At 40.9% G+C, this 23,401-nt stretch overlaps 1 protein-coding gene across 2 annotated transcripts in view; it reads left to right on the forward strand.

Moving 5' to 3' along the window:
• Nucleotides 1-23,401, forward strand: part of CPNE4 (copine 4) — a 636,937-nt gene that overhangs the window by 120,770 nt on the left and 492,766 nt on the right. The gene's annotated exons all lie outside the window — the stretch shown is intronic.

The following is a 23,401-nucleotide window of genomic DNA, read 5'->3' on the forward strand; positions in this document are numbered from 1 at the left end:
CACCTGCTGAAAAGGGCCAGTACTTTCACATAACTGACTGTTAAGTGGAGTCTCTGGCAAGGACCTCCAGGGTAGTACATGTTATTTGCTTCCTTGCAAATCTTCACAGCTCGTTTACAGTAGCACTTGTAGCCCAAAAGACACGCTGTCTATGTGCATGTCATATATGGTTCTCAAGTGATTTCCTAATAAGACACATTACAATAGTCCTTCCTGTGGAAAGGCTCCCCTGCTCCCAGCATCTTGTCAGGCAGCCAGTGCTGTTAATACAAATCCACTCCATAGCACTAAGGTTTGCATCTAGAAGTGTTCAGTTAAAGATTTAAAAAGCCCTGTCAGGGGAGAGAGTACACACATATGACAGAATGCCTGATTTCTTGGTGTGCTTTCCAGTAGAGCTAGGTGGAGAGAATGGAATGCAGAAAGGGTTGACTGTGATAAGGGGGAGAGAATATGCAGAACAGCTCTGTGTAGATAGCGAGTCTGTGCAGGTATACGGGATGGTGCAGGGGTGGGGGGTGGGGGTGGCCAAGGGCACACCTAATGGAATGGGTGGGAAGACATTGGAGGACTAGAAAACAGGTGTAGAACAGAGTGGAGTCTCCATCTCCTTTAGAGGTTCTTTTTTTTTTTTTTTTTTCCAGCCCTGAATAATGTCATTATGGATCTCTAGCCAATCATCTTCCTGGCTTAGAGTTTAATCCTTTCACCTCATCATGAAAGTCACTCTAATTTCCTACTTAATTTCCAGCAGCAGTGGACTTCAAGGCAGACAGATTATCATGAGTGAGTCAGTAGGCTAGAGGGTATCTCCATGAAAGAGATCCCAGGAGCAGGAGAGGTTGGCACACTTTCTGAGGGGATGCATCCTTTCTTTAGTTGTTTATCCTTTGAATCAGGTTCAGAGTTATGGGTAGGGGCTAGCAATAAACCATGGAGCCTATATAAGTGCCATCTCTGTCTCATCCTCTGTAGCCATAGGGAGAAAATGGATGGAATGGAAAGATAGAGGTGATATACAGTGGGTGGAAGGACCATGGAAGGAAACCAGTGGCTAAGCTCAAGCTCTGATAGCAGATTCTGATATCACTACCACTATTACTGCAACTGCTGCTTCTAGTACTGCCACTACTGGTACTTCCCCTGCTACTGCTGCTGCTCTTACTACTATATACCTCCCAGGTTTGCTATGAGAGTTAAAGAAATTAAGTACTTAGCACAATTTCTAGCCCACACTAAGAGCTCATGCTGTGTTAGCCATCATAATTATTGTTGCTGTTATGCAGAAAGGGAAGGAAGGAGGACTATTAACAGTTGGTGAGAGGTTGCCAGAAAATCTTTCCCAACTTGAGTTTGGCTGGAACTAATCCTGGTTGTGTACCTCAGAACCACCTTTTGGATCCCTTTTGTTATTTATTCATCCATTCAACAAATATTTCTGGAATGTCTGCAACATGCTAAACATATGAGGAGTTGCCTTTGTGATGGGGAATGTCTCTCATGTAACTCAAGAGAAAGCTTGGAGAACAGATTATTACATATAGGAGGGCATGTGCTATATTAGGGGTGAAGCATGTTAAGTGTATATGGAGAAGGAAGACAGGAGAAGGGGGTGGGAATTTAAGTTGGCTTGGAATAATGTCCAAGTTGGCTTCCTGCTGAGGCTGACTAACCCCTTAGCTGAAGAAGACTGATACAGGTAGACCTCATTTTATTAGCCTTTACTTTATTGCAATTTGCAGGTTTTTTTTTTTTTTAACAAATTGAAAGTTTATGGCTACCCCATGACAAGCAAGTCTGTTGGCATCATTTTTTCCAACAGCATTTGCTTACTTGATTTCTGTGTGTCACATTTTGATAATTCATGCAATATTTATAACTTCTTTTTATTATTATTGTACTTGTTATGGTGATCTGCCATCAGGGATATTTTTCATGTTACTATTGTAATTACTTGGGGGCATCACAAACTGTGCCCATATAGAATGATGAAATTAATAAATGTTCTGTGTGTTCTGAATGTTCTTTCTTCTATCCCTGGTCTCCTCCTTCCCTGAGATGCAACAATACTGAAATTAGACCAATTAACAATTCTAAAATGATGTCTAAGTGTTTAGGTGGAAGGAAGGGTTCATGTCTTTAAATCAAAACCTAGAAATTATTAAGCTTAGTGAGCAATGTTGAAACCCCAGACAGGCTGAAAGCTAGGACTCTTGCTCTAAACAGTTAGCCGAGCTGTGAATGAATGCAAAGGAAAAGTTCTTGAAGGAAATTAAAAGTACTGCCGCTGTGAACACACCAATGATAAGAAAGTGAAAGAACCTTACTGTGGACATGGAGAAAGTCTGAGTAGTCTGGGTAGGGGATATAACCAGCCATCACATTCCCTTAAACCAAAGCCTGATCTGGACTGATCACCAACTCCCGGAGTTCACTCAAATTCACATCCATTGAGTTGGTGATGCCATCCAGCCATCTCATTCTCCGTCATCCCCTTCTCCCCCTGCCCCCAATCCCTCCCAGCATCAGAGTCTTTTCCAATAAGTCAACTCTTCACATGAGGTGGCCAAAGTACTGGAGTTTCAGCTTTAGCATCATTCCTTCCAAAGAAATCCCAGGGCTGATCTCCTTTAGAATGAACTGGTTGGATGTCCTTGCAGTCCAAGGGACTCTCAAGAGTCTTCTCCAACACCACAGTTCAAAAGTATCAATTCTTCAGCACTCAGCTTTCTTCACAGTCCAACTCTCACATCCATACATGACCACTGGAAAAACCATAGTCTTGACTAGATGGACCTTTGTTGGCAAAGTAATGTCTCTGCTTTTTAATATACTGTCTAGGTTGGTCATAACTTCCAAGGAAAGAAAAGAAGTTTGAAGCTAAGGAAAGTTTGGAAGTTTGAAGCTAAGGAAGTTTGAGGTTTAAGGAAAGAAGCCATCTCTATGACATCAAAGGGCAAGGTAGAGCAGTGAGTGCTGATGAAGAAGCTGTAGCAGTTATCCAGAAGACTGAGCTAAGATCATTATTAAAGGTGGCTACATTAAACAACAGCTTTTCAATGTAGATGAAACAGGCTTCTACTGAAACTAGATGCCATGTAGGACTTCCATAACTAGAGAGGAGAAGTCAGTGCCTGACTTCCAGCCTTCAAAGGACAGGCTCACTGTTGTAAGAGGCTGATGCCGCTGGCAACTGAGATAAAATCAGTGCTCATTTACCATTCCTAAAACCCCAGGGCCCCTAAGAATTATGCTAAATCTCTTCTGCCTGTATTCTATAAATAGAACAACAAAGCCTGGGTGACAGCATATCTGCTTACAGCATGGTTTTCTGAATATTTTAAGCCCATTGCTGAGACCTATTGCTAGAAAACAAAATTCCTTTTGAAATATGACTGCTCATTGACAAGACACCTGGTTACTCAAGAGCTCTAGTGGAGATGTGCAATAAGATTATTGTTGTTTTCTTGCCTACTAACACAACATCTATTCTCAGGCAGTGGATCCAGGAATTTTCACTTTCAAGTCTTCTTATTACAGAAATACATTTCATAAAGCCATAACTGTCATAGATAATGATTCTTCTGATGAATATTAGAAAAATAAATTGAAAACCTTCTGGGAAGTATTCACAAATGTGATTCATGAGAAGAGGTCAAACTATCAACATTATCAGAAATTTGGAAGAAATTTATTCCATCCTGCTGGCTGACTTTGAGGGGTTCAAGACTTCAGTGGAGGAAGTAACTGCAGATGTGGTAGAAATAGCAAGAGAACTAGAATTAAAAGTGGAGCCTGAAGATGGGACTTATGTGCTGTACTTTCAGGATACAACTTCAATGGATGAAGAGTTGATGCTTATCAATAAAACAGAGAAAGTGGTTTCTCTCTTCTGGTGAAGATGCTGTGAAGACTGTTGGAATGACAAAGGGTTTAGAATATTAAACTTAATTGATAAAGCAGTGACAGGATTTGAGAGGACTGATGCTTTGGGTAAAATGCTACCAAACAGCATTTCATGCTACAGAGAAATCATTCCTGAAATTGATGTGGCAACCTTCATTGTCTTAGCTTTAAAAATTGCCACAACTACCTCAACCACCAACCTGATCAGAGAGTTCAGTTCAGTTCGGTCGCTCAGTTGTGTCCAACTCTTTGCGATCCCATCAACCACAGCATGCCAGGCTTCCCTTTCCATCACCAACTCCCGGAGTTCATTCAAACTCACATCCATTGAGTCGGTGATGCCATCCAGCCATCTCATCCTCCGTCGTCCCCTTCTCCTCCTGCCCCCAATCCCTCCCAGCATCAGAGTCTTTTCCAATAAGTCAACTCTTCACATGAGGTGGCCAAAGTACTGGAGTTTCAGCTTTGGCATCATTCCTTCCAAAGTAATCCCAGGGCTGATCTCCTTCAGAATGGACTGGTTGAATCTCCTTGCAGTCCAAGGGACTCTCAAGAGTCTTCTCCAACACCACAGTTCAAAAGTATCAATTCTTCAGCACTCAGCTTTCTTCACAGTTCAACTCTCACATCCATACGTGACCACTGGAAAAACCATAGCCTTGACTGGATGGACCTTTGTTGGCAAAGTAATGTCTCTGCTTTTTAATATACTGTCTAGGTTGGTCATAACTTTCCTTCCAAGGAGTAAGCGTCTTTTAATTTCATGACTGCAGTCACCATCTGCAGTGATTTTGGAGCCCCCCCCCCCCAAAAAAAAAAGTCTGACACTGTTTCCACTGTATCCCCATCTATTTCCCATGAAGTGATGGGACCAGAGGTCATGATCTTTGTTTTCTGAATGTTGAGCTTTAAGCCAACTTTTTCACTCTCCACTGTCACTTTCAGCAAGAGGCTTTTTAGTTCCTTTTCACTTTCTGACATAAGGGTGGTATCATCTGCATATCTGAGATTCTTGATATTTCTCCCGCCAATCTTGATTCCAGCTTGTGCTTCTTCCAGTCCAGCGTTTCTCATGATGTATTCTGCATAGAAGTTAAATAAGCAGGGTGTCAATATACAACTTTGACGTACTCGTTTTCCTATTTGGAACCAGTGTGTTGTTTCATGTCAGTCAGCAGCCATCAAATCAAGTTCAGACTCTCCACCAGGAAAGATATTATCGTTTGCTGAAGACTCAGATGATGGTTAGCCTTCTTTACTCTAAAGTTAAAATAGGCACATTGATTTTTTTTTGCATAATGCTATTGCACACTTAATAAACTACAATATAGTAAAAACATAACTTTTATGCGTGCAGGAACCCAAAAACTTCCTGTGATTCACTGTATTATGATACTCGCTTTTTGGCAGTGTCTGGAACCAAACCTGCAGTATCTCTGAGGTCTTCCTGTATCTGTGCATTAAGCAGTATTCCCATGGTCAAAGTTACTTTACTGATTAATTCAATAAGTGTTTATTGAATATACTTCCCTGGAAGCCATCAAATGAGATGCTCTAAAACTCCATGAGGTCAGAGAATTTATCTGTTACTCTCTTCTCAGTCAGTAGTCTGAGAAACTCAGAGACCCAGATAATATCAAAGGTCATTTGAATCTCACTCCTTCCTAGAAGTCTCTGATCCCTGTGGGCTTGGTGTTTGTAATAAGGTGATATATGGGTTTCTTTCTGGCACAAATGAATGTGCAGGGAGTAAATTCAGCTCCTCAACTTAATGGTATCATCCAAACACAGCATGTCTGTCTTTGTGGACAGGTTGGGGACTGGTGATTGCTGAAGAAGGATGAGTGTCAGAATGTGTGACATACGAATCAAGTTGAACTGAAAAATCTTAATGATTCAGAGGCATCTCCTCTGGCTTGATAAGCATTAGAAATCTGAGTGAGTTTCATTGCAGTCATTGGAAAGTGCTGAGCTCTGCTTCCCCTCAGCTGGTCCTGGGACTAGCCTTCTCCTCTGGACACAGTCCAGAGCCTCCTTACTCACTGTTTATACCAGAAGCTGGGCTTCGATGCTGGATCAGCCAGCTGCTGCTTTTTACTTTAGTTTTTCTGTATCTTAATGACTGTGTCAAGAAACATGACTTCTCACATGACAGCTTTCCCTGGTTTAGGCCTGAGAGGCTTGATATTCTTCTACCTATTCTAATCAGGCCTAGAGAAAATATGGACAGCAGGTAGTACCTCAGGGATGTTGCCTTAACAGGCGTGATCAGGTACAGCTGTGGAAGGACACAGGCCCTGTTTCCTTGTAGTGGTCACACTTCAGGCATTCCCAGTTGGACACAGCTCCAAGTCTCGAGGTTGGCTTTGGGACACAGGCAGTAAGCAGTCACTGCCAGGGTTCTGCTGTCCTCTTGTACCTCTGTCTATAACAGATACGCACCTCTTGTTGCTGAATGGCAGAGGAGAATAGTGGGGGCCACCAGCTTGAAAGGCTTTTTCCTTTCAGCTGCTTTAATTATAAAATTCCCTTAGGATTTCGTAGTCGAGTAGATTTAAAGCATGAGTTACAAAGCTTTTGTGTTAAATACAATCCCAATTTCATGTGCAAACTATTTTTTTTTTGAAAAGCAGACTGTAAAACTTTTGAATTATCTCTACTTTAATTCACTGATATGGTATGTATAATTACTACATGTTTATTCTAGATTTTGAACATTGATATAAGAACTCATCTATAGAGTTTGTTTAATGCTTAAAATGTAATACTTATTGTATTTTTGTTATAAAAGTAGTATATGCATGTATATTATCTACAATTTAGAAGTATCAAAATGTGAAACACTGAAAATTAAAATCATCTATAATCCTGTTACTCTGAAATAAATTAAGATTAGTGTTGTAGTGTATTTTCTTCTGTGATTTTATCCAGTGCATGCATCTAGCATGTTTTTGAATGATTTTTACATATAAAATTTATATCAAGAATGTAGGCAAAAAAAAATGTAATTGCTTTCTTACCTCTTGGCAAGATTATCTTTGAATGAAGGGTCTTTCAGACATAACCCAGCCACCTGTACTTCCTGCTACAAAGACAAAGGCAGAAAACTATGGTGGGGAAGTGGAATGTGGGAACAGGCAGAGAAAATGGAAACTCTGGTTACTGTCCGAAACAGAGGGTCAACTATCATGCAGAATGTATTTGGAGAACTGTTTTATATAGTAACCAAGATGATGTGATTGATTGACTCATTCATCCAGTCAGCAAATATTGATTGAGCCCTCATTTTGAACCATGCATTGTACTTGGCAATAGGATAAAAATACAAATAGGACCCAGCCTAGACCTCTAAGAGCACCCAGCATGAGGTAGGGCAAGAAGAACAATTCAGCAATGACAATGAGATGTCTTTGAGTTGAAAATGTGTAGAAAATACAAGGCATTTGCAGTGGATAGGGAAAGGTACTTGAGGAGATGGGGCTGGAGAAGGGCTCTGTGTTAACATGATGCTAGGTAGTTTGTTCTTAATCCTTAAAGCACCTGGAGCCCACAGAATGATTGTAAAGAGGAGAATTAAATGATCACTTTTGTATTTTGGCTAGCACTATTGGGATCCCTGGGTGACTCAGTGGTAAAGAATCAGCCTAGGAGTGCAGGAGATATGGGTTCAATCCCTGGGTCAGGAAGATCCCCTAGAAGAAGAAATGGCAACCTACTCCAGTATTATTGTCAGGAAAATCCTATGGACATAGGAACCTGGTGGGCTACAGTCCATGGTGTTGCAGGGTCAGAAACAACTGAGCATGTGCACATGATGCCTATTGGAAACAAACAAGATTTTGATATTACATAGATCTATAATCCTCTGAAAAGCAAACAAAACTACTGAAACCCAAGCAAATCAACAAACATGATTCTCCAAACCTCAGTCTGGTCTTCTGTAAAATGGGAATAGTGACTGCCTGTAAGGTTGTTGTGAGAGAGGAGACAATATGGTGGAGCAAAAAGATATAAGCTCATTTTTTCTTATGGAAGTACCAAAATCACAGCTAACTGCAAAACAACCAATGACCAAAAAAAAAAAAAAAAAAAAAACCCTGGAACCTCCCAAAAGAGGTAGCCTACATTCAAACACAAAGAAGCTGCGACCAGACAGTAAAGGGATGCACTCATGATCAAAATGAATTCCATACACTCCAAGTGGGAGACCCACAAACTGAAAAATAATTATGCCACAGATGTCATCTCACTGGTGTGAAAGTCTTGAGGCCCACCATAGGCTCCCCAGCCTGGGGGCCTGGGGTTGGGAGAAGGAGACCCCAGAGAATCAGGCTTTGAAGGCCAGTGAAGTTTAATTTCGAGAATTCCGCAGGGCTGGGAGAAGCAGAAACTCTACTCTTGTAGGGTACACACAGGAACTCATGTATACCAGGACACAGGGTAAAAAGTGGTGACCTTGTAAAACTTCAGTTCAGTTCAGTCACTCAGTCATGTCTGACTCTTTGCAACTCCATGGATTTCGGCACGCCAGGCTTTTCTGTCCATCACCAGATCCGGGAGCTTGCTCAAACTCATGTCCATCACGTTGGTGATGCCGTCCAACCATCTCATCCTCTGTTGTCACCTTCTCCTCCTGCCTTCAATCTTTCCCAGCATCAGGGTCTTATCCAAGGTGTCAGTTCTTCGCATGAGGTGGCCAAAGTATTGGAGTTTTAGTGTCAGCGTCAGTCCTTCCAGTGAATATTCAGGACTGAGTTCCTTTAGGATTGACTGGTTTGATCTCCTTACCCTCCAAGGGACTTTCAAGAATCTTCTTCAACACCAAAGTTGAAACGCATCAATTCTTTAGTACTCAGCTTTCTTTATAGGCCAACTCTCACATCCATACACGACTACTGGAAAAACCATAGCTTTGACTAGCCAGGCCTTTGTCGGCAAAGTAATGCCTCTGCTTTTTAATACGCTGTCTAGCTTTGTCATAGATTTCTTCCAAGGAGCAAGCACCTTTTAATTTCATGGCTGCAGCCACCATCTGCAGTGGTTTTGGAGACCCCCAAAATAAAATCAGCCGCTGTTTCCCTGTCGATTTGCCATGAAGTGTGGGGCCGATGCCATGATCTTAGTTTTCTGAATGTTGAGTTTTAAGCCAACTTTTTCACCCTTCTCTTTCACTTTCATCAAGAGACTCTTTAGTTCTTCTTCACTTACTGCCATAAGGGTGGTGTCATCTGCATATCTGAGGTTGCTGATATTTCTCCTGACAGTCTTGGTTCCAGCTTGTGCTTCATCTGGGCCGGCATTTCTCATGATGTACTCTGCATGTAAGTTAAATAAGCAGGGTGACAATATACAGCCTTGACATACTCCTTTCCCAATTTGGAACCAGTCTGTTGTTCCAAGTCCAGTTCTAACTGTTGCCTTTTGACCTACATACAGATTTCTCAGGAGGCAGGTAAGTGGTCTGGTATTCCTATCTCTTTAAGAAATTTCCAGTTTGTTGTGATCACACAGTCAAAGTCTTTGGCGTAGGCAGTAAAGCAGAAGTAGATGTTTTTATGGAGCTCTCTTGCTCTTTAAATGATCCAATGGATGTTGGCAATTTGATCTCTGATTCCTCTGCCTTTTTAACATATTGCTTGAACATTTGGAATTTCATGATTCACATACTGTTGAATTCTGGCCTGGAGAATTTTGAGCATTGTAAGACTTACTTGCTGGTATTGAAAGGTCTCTGTGGAGGCAGGGGACACCTGTGGCTCACTGTGGGGACAAGGACAGTGGTGGTGGCCTCAGCATGAGCCCTCCTGGAGGCCACTATTTTCTCATCAAGACCTGCCCACCCCCCCAACCCTCTGCCCAACAACCTAAAGGCTCCAGTGCTTGGACACTTCAGACAAAAAGACAACAGAGTAGGAACACAGCCTCACCTGTCAGAAGACAGGCTCCTTAAAGTCTTCCTCAGCACAAAACTGGTTGACAAACACACTCTGACATGGCTCTGCCCATTGGGTGGACAAAACACACCTCCACTCCCATAGGCAAGCACCAATCCTTCCCACTGGGAAGCCTGTAAAGCTTAGACAGCCTCTTTCACCAGAGGGCAGAGACCAGAAGCAAGAACTGTAACTTAGCAACCTGTGGAAGAGAAACAGCAAATCACAGAAAGTTAGACAAAATGATAGGGCAGAGGAGTGTGTCCCAGATGAAGGAACAAGATAAAGGCAAAGAAAAATAGCTAAAAGAAATGGATACTCAGGAGATATACATTCTACCTGAAAAGAATTCAGAGTAATGATAGTAATGATGACCCAAGATCTTGGAAAAAGAACAGAGGCACAGATCAAGAAGTACAAGAAATGATTAACAGAGACCTAGAAGAACTAAAGAACAAAGAAATAGCATAAATTATGCAATAACTGAAATGAAAAATACTCTAGAAGGGATCAACAGCAGGAAAACTGAGGCTGAAGAATGGAGAAGTCACCTGGAAAAGAGAATGATGGAAATTGCTGCCACAGGGCAGAATAAAGAAAACAAATTGAAAATACACTAAATGTAAATTTTTCACATTGTTACACAAAAACAGCCCCACTTTGTACTCTGGAAATTCATTGAGAGAGAGAGGGAGAGAATTAATGTGTGCGTGTGTCCACATGTGAATACTGACATGCAGATACCATACCTTCCACATCTGCTATTGGCTTTCGAAGCATCATGATTTGTACTTACAACAGATATCTGGGACAGATAATGATGCTAACCTCCAGAACAGCTTGCCTTTCCAGCAGTCCTCTCTCCACTCCCAAATCACACCCACTTTACATAGTACTTCTACCTCAGTTCTCATCTCTCATTTGTTTTCATCCATTGCTACTCTAGGCCATAAGCTTATGTTTTGCCATTTTGAAACTTTCTATAGAAACGTCATTACATATTAATCATAAAGGTAATGCCACATTTAAAAAAAAAAGTTCTAATTTCTTAAGGAAACTCCATAGTGTTTTTCATAGTGGCTGCATCAGTTTACATTCCTACCAACAGTATAGGAGGATTCCCTTCTCTCCACACCCTCTCAAGCATTTATTGTTTGTGGATTTTTTGATGATGGCCATTCTGACCAATATGAGGTGATACCTCATTGTAGTTTTGATTTGCATTTCTCTAGTAACTAGTTATGTTGAGTATTTTTTCATATGTCTCTTGACCACATATATGTCTTTTTTGGAGAAATTTCTATTCAGGTCTTCTGTTCATTTTTTAAATTGGGTTGTTTGTTTTGATGATATTAAGCCACGTGTGCTGTTTATAAATTCTGGAAACTAATCCATATGATCCTGAAATCCCACTCCTGAGCATATACTTAGAGAAAAACATTGTCCAAAAGGATACACGTACCCCTATGTTCATAGCAGAACTATTTACAATAGCCAAAACATGGAAGCAACCTAAATGTCTATTAACAGAAGAATGGATAAAGAAGATGTGATACATAAATACAATGTAATATTACACAACCATTAAAGAGAAATAATGCCATTTACAGAAATACAGATGGACCTAGAGATTGTCATACTGAATAAAGTCAGACAGAAAGAGAAATATCATATGATATCATTTTAGGTGGAATCTTAAGAAAATGAAACAAATGAACGTATTACAAAATAGAAACAGACTCACAGACTTAGAGAATGAACTTGTGGTTAACAGGGGAAGGTTGGGAGAAGGGGATGACTAGGGAGTTTGGGATCAACAGGTACATACTTCTGTGTTTAAAATAGATAACCAACAGGGACCGACCGTATAGCACAGGTAACTCTGCTCAGTATTCTGAAAGAGCCTAAATGGGAAAAGAACTAAAAAAAAAAAAAATACATGTATATGTATAAGTGAATCACTCTGCTGTATACTTGAAAGTAACACAACATTGTTCATCAACTCCAATATAATATAAAAAGTTAAGAAGTTCTAAGGAGAAGCATACTCCAGTATCTTCCATAAGCTGCTATATCCCCAAACAGTGTGGATGGCAGCCATTGTTAATTAACCACACTCTTTCTCCTGCGGTCTGTCTCTGTGCAGCACTGGAAGCATTCATCACTGATCAGCTGGCCCTGGAAAATGAGAAAAAAACTATGGACCAAACCATGACCCATCAAATCCTTATAGTACCTCTGTGTCCAGTCTCACTAAAGAGTGGGAAGTCAATTTCTTTATAAAAGAATTCTGTTGCCGTGACTTACTTTGAGGTGAGGTCCTTGACATCACATTCATGTTGGAAGGTTCTTTTGAGCAGCAGCATTCAGGTTTAGTCTTCAGTAGAAACAAAGGGAAAAAAAGAAAGCTATGAACAGTAGTTTAATACAATATGTCAAGGACATGTCAGTTATGGTAGTCACCAGCCACAGGTAGCTATTTAATTTTAAAATGAAATAAAATTAAATATTCGTTTCCTCAGTTGCACTAACCCCAGTTCAAGTACTCATGGCTGCTGTATTGGACAGTGTAGATAAAGAAAATATCCATCATCACATATTTCTATGGGGCAGTGCAGTACCAGAGGTTGTGTTTTGTACCCTACAAGGTAGTTCTTTTTATACTTTGTAAACTACTAACCCCCTTCTTCTTTTCCAAAACACATGATACTGCCCTGTGCTAACTAAGCAAAGCCTATTAATGCTAGGATGTCATTCAAAGCAGAAGTAAGTCTTAAACGAGGTGTAGGAGCAGAATAAGACCCATCAGTAGATCAATTATGATGCATTTTCAAGGAAATTTGATTCTGGCTTCTTATACTATCTATAGTGTCTCCTGGTGAACATAAAAATAATGTTGCTCCTTTTTGCTTTTAAACTTAGCGACATATATGAGACTAGAAACACACAATCCATTTTGTGAGTCTCCAGCTTCCTGTTAACATGACATTAGTAGAAGAATCCACCCTGTGATTATATTAGAAAGGAAAATAACTGAACAGAAGAAGACTGGGATTTGATTTTTCTATTGGCTAAATTTAGTTGCCTGAGAAACAGGAGGAAATTATTTCAGTACCAAAATAATAAAAAATCATCTAAATTTGCTTTTTCTCTTTTTTTCAGGAGCTATAATTGCCTTTGGTGTGGTAGGAAAAGGAAGGGCTGTTAAAAGGAAGAGACAGCCATTCATACAATTTCCTTTAACATTTTATTCATGTTTCCCTTTTAAAACTTTCTGTCAGCCTTTATAATCATCCAGTTAAATTTGTCTATCCAGTTCTCCTAAAACTGGGTGACATTTGAGTGCTATAAAATTAATATGAATGTGATGCAATGGACATAATTGCTTTCTAGAAAAATCTCATCTTCATGACTCATTGTCAGAGACACAACTGTGAGCCCGGAAGTTCCTAGAACATTGATATATCTGATTCCTCATGTACATTTAACAAAGAAAGCTCTTTTTCAGGAAATAGGATTCTGCTGGATTTTTTTCTTTTGGTTTTTTGGTTGTCTCAAATTAAAAACTCAGGAAATTTCTGAAATAATAATTTACTGCACTTGTGTGATTTGGCATAGTATATTTCAAGAAAAACATTCAAAGCCACATGTTGTCAATTTCTAATCTTATTCGTTAGCACCATGGCCTTCTGAGGTTCATGTGGTTTTATTTCCAGGTTTGCTGGTGTTATAGCCCCACCATCTGTAACCCATTGATGAAATCATGAGGTCACTGAGTTCCCAGACCCCTCAACCTCTTGATGATGCTACTGTTAAAGAGTTCCAAAATGACTTGGGCTGCCTTGAGAGTAAGGGGAGAAAAATGAATTTTTCAAAGCTGTTGTAGCAAAAGGTCATTAATGTACACAGTACACCTTAGAGATTTATTAAAATTGGAACAAGTTTGAAGTTTGCCTTTGCATAATCTAGAAGGAAAATAATTGTTAAGCTAATTTAAGAGTATAAATCATTTTCTAAGAAATTATCAGAAACGCAGATTGTAGAGTCCATTAGATCCAGGCTTAATTCCTGACTCTGTCACTTAGCAGCTATGACTTCACCACCATGAGCCTTATTTTTACATCTACAAAGTGAGGCTGACAATACTTATCTCAAGAGATTTTTTTCAAGAACTATGTGAAACACTGTGCAGTTTGTTATTAGTGTTAGTGGTTAGGAAAACAAGCTATTTTTAAAAAAAGATTTATAGAACATTATAGGCTTCATGAAAACCAAAAGTATAAATGTTTCCAGCTTTTCTCTCTTTTCAGCTCTCGTGGGATAGTGAAAGCAGGAACCAAGGGGGCCTGAGCATGATTAAAATTGTGAGAGGAAAGGAACCTAGAGGGCAGATTAATTTGTAAAGTAAAGAGCTCTCTATGAAGGAAAAATAATAAGGAATCTAAAAGTTTTGAGGACTGAGAGAGAATGGTCCTAGAAGTTGAGGGGATAGCCAGGAAGAGGGAGGAGCAGAGCAGTGTGACATTTAGGAAAACCAGATAAGTCAGGAATGTTTGAGGCAGCGTTGTGCAGTGTAATTCCCCAGTTACCACTTTTATTGAGAGTTGTCTTTAAAAAAATTTTTTTAATTGAAGTATAGTTGATTTATAATGTCTTAATTTCTACTATATAGTAGAGTTATTCAGTTATACATATATACATTCTTTTTCATAATTTTTCCATTATGGTTTATCACAGAATATTGACTAGAGTTCCTTGTGCTATGCAGTAGAACCTTGTTGTTTATCCATTCTATATGTAATACTTTGCATCTGCTAATCCCAAACTCACATCCATACATGACCACAGGAAAGACCATAGCCTTGACTAGACGGACCTTAGTTGGCAAAGTAATGTCTCTGCTTTTGAATATGCTATCTAGGTTGGTCATAACTTTTCTTCCAAGGAGTAAGCGTCTTTTAATTTCATGGCCACAATCACCATCTGCAGAAGGCTGAGCGCTGCAGAATTGCTTTTGAACTGTGGTGTTGGAGAAGATTCTTGAGAGTCCTTTGGACTGCAAGGAGATCCAACCGGTCCATTCTAAAGGAGATCAGCCCTGGGATTTCTTTAGAAGGAATGATGCTGCAGTAATTTGGCCACCTCATGTGAAGAGTTAATTCATTGGAAAAGACTTTGATGCTGGGAGGGATTGGGGGCAGGAGGAGAAGGAGATGACAGACGATAAAATGGCTGGATGGCATCACTGACTCGATGGACGTGAGTCTGAGTGAACTCCAGGAGTTGGTGATGGACAGGGAGGCCTGGCGTGCTGCAATTCATGGGGTTGCAGAGAGTCGGACACCACTGAGCGACTGAACTGAACTGAACTGAATCCCAAACTCCCAACCCATCCCTCCCCCAGAGCCCCCTTGGCAACTACAAGTCTGTTCTCTTTCTCTGAGTCTGTTTCTGTTTTGTATATAAGTTAATTTGTGTTGTATTTTAGAGTTTACATACAATTGATACATGTAGTATTTTTCTTTCTCTGTCTGACTGAATTTTGGATGATAATCTCTAGATCCATCCATGTTGCTGAAAATGGCATTTACTCATTCTTTTTTATAGTTGAGTAGTATTCCATTATTTGTGTGTGTGTGTGTGTGTGTGTGTGTGTGTGTGTGTGTGTGTGTGTATCACATCTTCTTCATCCATTCATCTTCTGCTGGGTGTCCACATCTTGGCTATTGTTAATGATGCTGCTATGAACATGAGGATGTATGTATTTTTTGAATTATTGTTTTATCCAGAAACATGCCAGGAGTGGGACTGCTGGATTGTATGGCAGATCTATTTTTAGTTTTATGGAGAACCTTCGTACTGTTCTGCATAGTGGCTACACTGATTTACATTCCCACCAACAATGTAGTAGTTGTTGTGCAGTCACTCAGTCATGTCCAACTCTTTGCAACCCCATGGATTGCAGCACACCAGGCTTCCCTATCCTTCACCATCTCCTGGAGCTTACTCAAACTCATGTCCATTGAGTTGGTGATGGCCATCTACCATCTCATCCTCTGTTATCCCTTCCTCTTCCTGCCTTCAGTCTTACCCAGGATCAGGATCTTTTCCAATGAGTCAGCTGTTCACATCAGGTGGCCAGAGTCTTGGAGCCTCAGCTTCAGCCTCAGCCTCAGCCCCTCCAATTAATATTCAGGATTTATTTCCTTTAGGATTGACTGGTTTGATCTCCTTGCCATCCAAGGTACTCTCAAGAGTCTTCTCCAACACCACAGTTCAAAAGCATCAGTTCTTTGAAACACAGCCTTCTTTATGGTCCAACTCTCACATTCATACCTGACTACTAAAAAAGTCATAGCTTTGACACATGGACCTTTGTTGGCCAAATGATGTCTTTGCTTTTTAATATGCTGTTTAGATTAGTCATAGCTTTTCTTCCAAGCAGCAAGCATCTTTTAATTTCATGTCTGCCATTACCATCTGCAGTTATTTTGGAGCCCAAGAAAATAAAGTCTATCACTGTTTCCACTGCTTACCCATCTATTTGCCATGAAGTGATGGGATCAGATGCCATGCTCTTAGTTTTTTGAATATTGAGTTTTAAGCCAGCTTTTTCACTCTCCTCTTTCACTTTCATCAAGAGGCTCCTTAGTTCCTCTTTACTTTCTGCCATAAAGGTGGTGTCATCTGCATATTTGAGGTTATTGATATTTCTCCAAGTCTTGATTCCAGCTTGCGTTGCATCCAGCCCAGCATTTCACATGATGCACTCTGCATATAAGTTAAATAAGCAGGGTGACAGTATGCAGCCTTGACGTACTGCTTTCCCAATTTGGAACCAGTCTGTTATTCTATGTCTGGTTCTGAAGACCTTATGAGGATTAATTCATTTAATTTATTATAGCTCTACAAGGCAGAAGCTATCATTATTTTCATTCCACAGATGTTAAAACTGAGGTACAGAGGAGTCAATTAACTTGGCCAAAGTCATACACAGGGAGTAGCAGAGCTTGTGTTAGCATCAAATATTCTAATGCTGGATCCATACTCTCGTACTCTATGGCAGAGTTACCTAATGCCCAGGCTGTGGACCAGCACCCAGTAACAGTCTGTGGTCTGTTAGGAATCAGGCCATAAAGCAAGAGGTGAGCAGCACTTTAGAGAGTGAAGCTTCATCTATATTTATAGCTGCTCCCCATCACTCACATTATTGCCTGAATTCTGCCTCCTGTCGGATCGTTGATGCCATTAGATTCTCATAGGAACATAAGTTCTAGTGTACTTGAATTATCCTGAAACCATCCCCACCAGGAAAAATTGTCTGTCATGAAACCAGTCCCTGGTACCAAAAAGGTTGGGGACTATTGGCGTCTCATACATAAGTGTCTGGTCTTCAAATGAACAACCTCAATGGCAGTTTGCCTTGTTTTATAAATGGTTGGTTTGTACTCAGCAATCTTGCCACTCAAGTATGGTCCATAGGCAGTGGGATCAGTGACATCTGAGAACAGTCTCAGGGCCCGCACTCCAGACTCTTGAAACAGGAACTATGTCTTAACAAGCTTTCCATGTGACCCATGATCATGCATAGCCTGAGACGCTGTTCTAGGATATGAATATGTAGTAGATGGGCTGTCTTATTAGTATCAATCATCACGCTTGCCACCTATGAGTAGAGTTATTGTTAATCTACAAATAGGTTGAATAGGAAATAAATTCACAAGTTGAAGGAATAATACCTGCTTTCTCCTCAGCTGAGTGAATGATGCTTGGGGCCTCTGGATCCACTGCAGCAGCAGGCACATAGTAGATTCCCCATCGTATTTCTTGCACTGAGATGAAAATGTTGTGTGATAGAGACATCCAGCATAGTAGCATTCTGCTGCAACGTTTAAAAAGGCTAGATAGTGCCAGGGCAAGCAGAACAGAGATTATGCATTTAATCTTAACAGAGCTTTAGTTAAGCTCTGCTCAGCTTGTTCCCCTGTGAACTGGAGCTGATTCTCTTCTCTCTTGGGCTCTCTATTGTCTTGGTGCTGTTTGCAACTCATTCAGAAACTAATTAAGTTTCAGGATCAGTTTGTCCTATTAAAAGAGTGTATATATGCTGAAGAGGTGGTTTTTTTAAAAAAATAACTTACATTTTCTAAGTGAAAGGACAGTTATAATTCGCTTCTAAAATTAGCGAAAAGTCAGCTTTCATCAAAATAATTCTCAGCAGACATTAGTCTCTGTAAAACCAGAGTATTGTAAGGAAGGCAACAAACAGATTTACATAGGCCATGGAAAACGTATTGATAATCTGACCATATTAATCCTGTCCTCTAACAGAGTGTGAAATTACTTGTTTACTCCACTTATCTGGGGCTGGAGGTAGCTGATCACTGGTTGACAGAGCTGTATTTGTGATCACCTTTCAACCATGAGCTTCAGCTGGGCCAAGGCCAAACAGTCTGACTTCACTGGCCTGTATACCACCTCCAAAGTCAGGGGCAGGACTCCTGCCACCTCTGTGCAGCCAGAGGAACTCATGATCTCCAATATGTCGATCTAGGTATGGCTTTCACTTGTGCATGGGTATGTCCTATATCCCATCCCCCGAAAGTGAGGGTCTATAGTGGTTTCATCAGCAGAGTATAATTATTATTAAGGTGAACACTATTAGGGATATAATAGAGTATAAGAAGTAGTCCCTCACCTAAAGTAGACTAACCACTGTGGTAAAATAGACCCTGCTGATGCTCTTCCCAGTTTCCTTTTATCAAGCTAGTGCATCTATCCTCCAGTGCCCAATAGATGTGAGTGTTGGCTGCTAATGGCTCACAGCTGCCCTTTTTCTGGAGACTTGACCCATTGCTGTCAGCTCATGGGTGGCTGGAACCAAATCTGAGGGGTTATGGTTCCCCAACTCTAGCATAACTGTAAGCCTGAAGGAGTCAAAGAAAGAACCTGTATTCCCAAAGCATTGTGAGAGCCTTGGAAATGGAGTTGCCCTACAAGACTGGGTCATGTCAGGGTTTGGCTCACTCCATGGGATTACACAGAGTCGGACACAACTGAAGTGACTTGGCAGCAGCAGCAGCGGACATCCCACAATCAGAGTGCCATCATGGTTGCATGAGGGCTCTTTTTCCGCTGTGTTTTCTCGTGGCAGAAGGGCCTGGGGAGTTCTGTGGGTCTCTTTTATAAGAGCAGTAATGTCATTCATGAGGGTTCCACCCTCTTGAAGCTCCACCTTCTAATCTCACCACCTTCAGGGATTAGGATTGCGACCTTGGAATTTGGGGGTGGGGCACATTCAGACCATAGCAACAGGAAGCTGGCCAACAGTGGTCTGTTACTCAGTGGAGATCAGTCTCTTAGGTCCCTGAACAAAAGAAGAAGGGGGAAATCAATGAGAAAAGGAGAAAATAAATAAAGACCTTATACAGCCTTAGACAGTCATAAGTTTTCTTTTCTCCTCTAGTTCAACCATTGTATTGGCACTAGATTGATTTTTCTTGAATGATTATTTCATCGTCTATTTTCCAAGCTCTAAATCCTCCAAATCTTCGCCACTGTCTAAAAGAATGATTCATTAAAAAGGTTTTGGATCATATACCCAAATGGTTAAGAGAAAGTCTCAAAACATGTGCCTTCTATTCATTTTTTTATTCACTTATCAACAATTTAAATTTACTACCAATTAATGGCTCAGAATACTACATACACTTACAACTTAGATGTCATTCATGATTATGGCATGAAAGAAGCTTTCCTAATAGTTTTACATTATTTTAGGTAGCTTTTGGCCTATATGATCAGATTGTCACATGTTTTACTATCTGCCTTCAAAACATGTGAGAGTTATCAGCTAGTCAATGTATATGAATCCTCAGACAAACTACTGATTTGAGAGGCAGCTCTGTGCTCGTAGGTGGAAAGTGTTATGCCCAGACTGTGGGCTGAAAAGACAGAATGAATTGAAGGGGTCAAGTAGAAGCTTGAGCCTAGAGTAATAGCAGAAAATCTGAGAAAGTTCCAGTTGGCAGTGGGAGAATGAGTGATTTAATCTTGAGAGCAGTTAAATTACAATAATAATAACTCTACTTTTGGAGCATCTACTGTATACTTGGGCTTCCCTGATAGCTCAGTTGGTAAAGAATCTGCCCATGATGAAGGAGACCCCTGTTTGATTCCTGGGTTGGGAAGATCTGCTGGAGAAGGGATAGGCTATCTACCCCAGTATTCTTGGGCTTCCCTTGTGGCTTAGCTGGCAAAGAATCTGTCTGCAATGGGGGAGACTTGGGTTTGACCCATGGGGTTGGGAAGATCCCCTGGAGAAGGGAAAGACTGCCCACTCCAGTATTCTGGCCTAAAGAATTCCATGGACTACATTCCATGGGGTTGCAAAGAGTTGGAGACAATGAGCGACTTTCACTTTCACTGTATACTTGGCATTGTGCTAATCACTTTACATGTATTATTTAATCTGCCCTTTCATGTCAGCTTCAAGGTAGGTATCACTACAAGAGAGGTTAAGAATCCTGTTCAAGTTTACATAGTGAAGGAGCCAGGACTTGACCCTGGAAGGAACTGTGTCTTGACAGTCTTTTTTCTGTCACACCCCACAATTAAGACCCAGCCTTAGAGTAGGTGTCCCATTCTATAACCACACTTGTTTTATATAGAAAGGAGTCCTAGATGAAAGGAACCAGACTGTAAAGGTTCCCATCTTTGTGACATTTTGGAAAAGGCAAAACTGTGAAGACAGTAAAAAGAAGCAGTGGTTGCCAGGAGTTAGGAGGTATGAATAAGTAGAGCACAGAGGATTGTTAGGGTGGTGAAACTACTCTGTATGGTACTATAATGGGTGTACACATTATTATACATTTGTCCAAACTCATGGAACATGCAACCCCCAAATTAACCCTGTTGTGAACTGTGGACTTTGGGTGACTATGATGTGTCAATGGAGGTTCACTGATTGTAACAAACATCAGTTCAGTTCAGTCGCTCAGTTGTATCCAACTCTGTGACCCCATGGACCACAGCACACCAGCTTCCCTGTCCATCACCAACGCCAACATAATGGAGATGAAAACGTGGCGTATGGGATATCCCTGAACGTTCCTCTCAATTTTGCTATGAACCTAAAACAGCTCTAAAAAAAATAGTGTTTAAGAAAAAGCAGTGGTGGGGGTAGGGATGGAGGGGGTGGACATGGCTATGAGTCTATAAGAATAGGGCCATTTAGAAAGAGGTAGCAATGCCTCCCAGAGATAGAAGAGGCCACTCAGAACTCAGCAGAGCTGTGTGGATCCAAGGAGCCAGTTAATGCTTTGGGAAAGCAGAATTCATGAAGGATAAGCTGTTCTTAGCAAAAGGTTGATAGTCAAATTTTTTTTTCCAATATTGTCTGACACAAACCCATCCTCATACTTGTCTATTTTTCCTCTGTGTGCCTTTTTATAAATCAAAGTTCATAGGTGCTCTGCCTTCTATGTTGCTCTAATAATTGGCCTGCTCACAGTCTGTAAAAATAGAGGAACCATCATTTACTAAGCTGTGCATTTATGATTTGTGCATTTTCTACATGTGAATACAATTTATTTAAAAATAGAACGATTCTGTATGGAAGTTGAAATAAGTCAAGGGTATTGTCATATTCACTGTTGCTTGGCAGATTCAAACAATTCTTTAGTCAACTATTTTACATATGATAAATAATAGTGTGGGCTAAGAGATAGAAAACTGGCATTCCAGTCTTAGCTCTGCTGTTAGAATAACTGTCTGACACAGTCAAGGTACCCAGTCCCTTCTGAACTTGGATTTCCTCATATCGAAAAAGTAAACATCCCAAATTCCCTACTAATTTTCATTATGATAGAGGATAGAGCAACTCTCACCCTCAAACTAATCCCATAGCACATATTGAAACAGAATCCCAACTCTTCCCAACTGCAAACTCCCCTTACCTGATATTTTAGAGCAGAAATTGGGAAACATTTCTAATTGAGAGGGCCAGGGAATAGGTATTTCAGGCTTTGTAGGCCATGCAGCCTCTGTTGAAAGTACTCTGAGCTGCCATCTATTAAGGTATCCACATATACTATGTAAATGCATGACAAGGCCTGTGTTCCAACAAAACTTTATGTATCAAAGCAGGTGGCAAGACAGATTGGGCACACAGGCCATAGTTTGCCCATTTCTGTTCTAGGACATAACTTTTTGGGATTCAGTTCAACTTCCCTTCAGCGTATATGGGAAAAACCATCTGTTCACAATAATTAAATTAAATAGGGGACTCGAGACTTGGAGGACTTCCCTGGTAGCTCAGCTGGTAAAGAAACTGCCTACAATGCAGGAGACCCCAGTTTGATTCCTGGGTCAGGAACATCCCCTGGAGAAGAGATAGGCTACCTACTCCAGCATTATTTAGCTTCCCTTATGGCTTAGATGGTAGAAAATCTCCCTGCAGTGCAGGAGACCTGGGTTTGATCCCTGGATTGGAAAGATCCCCTGGAGGAAGGCATGGCTATCCACTCCAGTATTCTTGCCTGGAGAATCCCCATGGGCAGAGGAGCCTGGCAGGTACAGTTCATGGGCTCACAAGGAGTTGGACACGACTGAGCAACTAAGCACAGCACAGAGACTTGGAATGTACAAGGGAGGGAGAGTAGAGAGACTTACGATGCAGGATTGGGAGAGAAAATTCCAGTGATATCTGCTGTGAAGGAGAGGCATTGTCACATTGGAAAAGTTGGCTTTGGCATGGAGCTAGCTGCCAAGTTTGGAAGAGACCAGCTGGTGTATGTGTGTGTGTCTACAGGTGTGTGTGTGTGCAGGTGTGTGAGTACATGTATGTGTAAGAAGTTACAGTGTACTCAAGCCTACTGTAGTACCAGATACCAAGGGGACTCACTGAATATTTGTGGAAAAAGGGAAGGAAGAGGGATGGATCATCCTTATTTATAGATGAAGAAATTCCGCTGTGGGACTCCAGTGTTGTTTCTCATAGGGAATCTACAGGGAAGCAGAATTTCATAGGAAGGATATTGATTTCACCCTGGAGAGGATCTGTCAACGTCTGTACGGGCCCAGCCCTTCTCAGAAGAGGAGAGTATTGTTGGGCTCAGAGCTGCCTGTAGTCCTGAGCTACAGTCATGCGAAGTGTCAGTGAAAGGTGACCATATGAAGACAGGAAGGGGGACTGCAGTTATTACTCGTGGCAGCTGTTTCCATGGGGTACGCTTTATGCTCTCCCTAAATGGTCACAGTTGCATTTCCGACATGGCAGCAGGAGCAAGGAAGGGAAATGGGCGTATGAAAATGGACTTATGCATTTGAGTCAGGAGATCAGATGCTGAGTCTCTCTTGGACTTGGTTTGTTGAAAACATCTTGGAAAGGAGGCCAGAATTTGGAGAAGGGAAAATTGTCCTTCTCTGTGCCACCACACAGAAGCTGGATTTGGGGGAAATCTCAACATCTTGGAATGTGGTTAAACTGATGAACTAACAACTATGTAAAATTTCACACAAGTCATGTTGTTACTGGAGAGCTGATTAAGGTTTTCAGTCTG

The sequence above is a fragment of the Ovis aries genome, chromosome 1, assembly GCF_016772045.2.
Source record: "Ovis aries strain OAR_USU_Benz2616 breed Rambouillet chromosome 1, ARS-UI_Ramb_v3.0, whole genome shotgun sequence".
In the NCBI taxonomy this organism is placed as follows: Eukaryota; Metazoa; Chordata; class Mammalia; order Artiodactyla; family Bovidae; genus Ovis; species Ovis aries.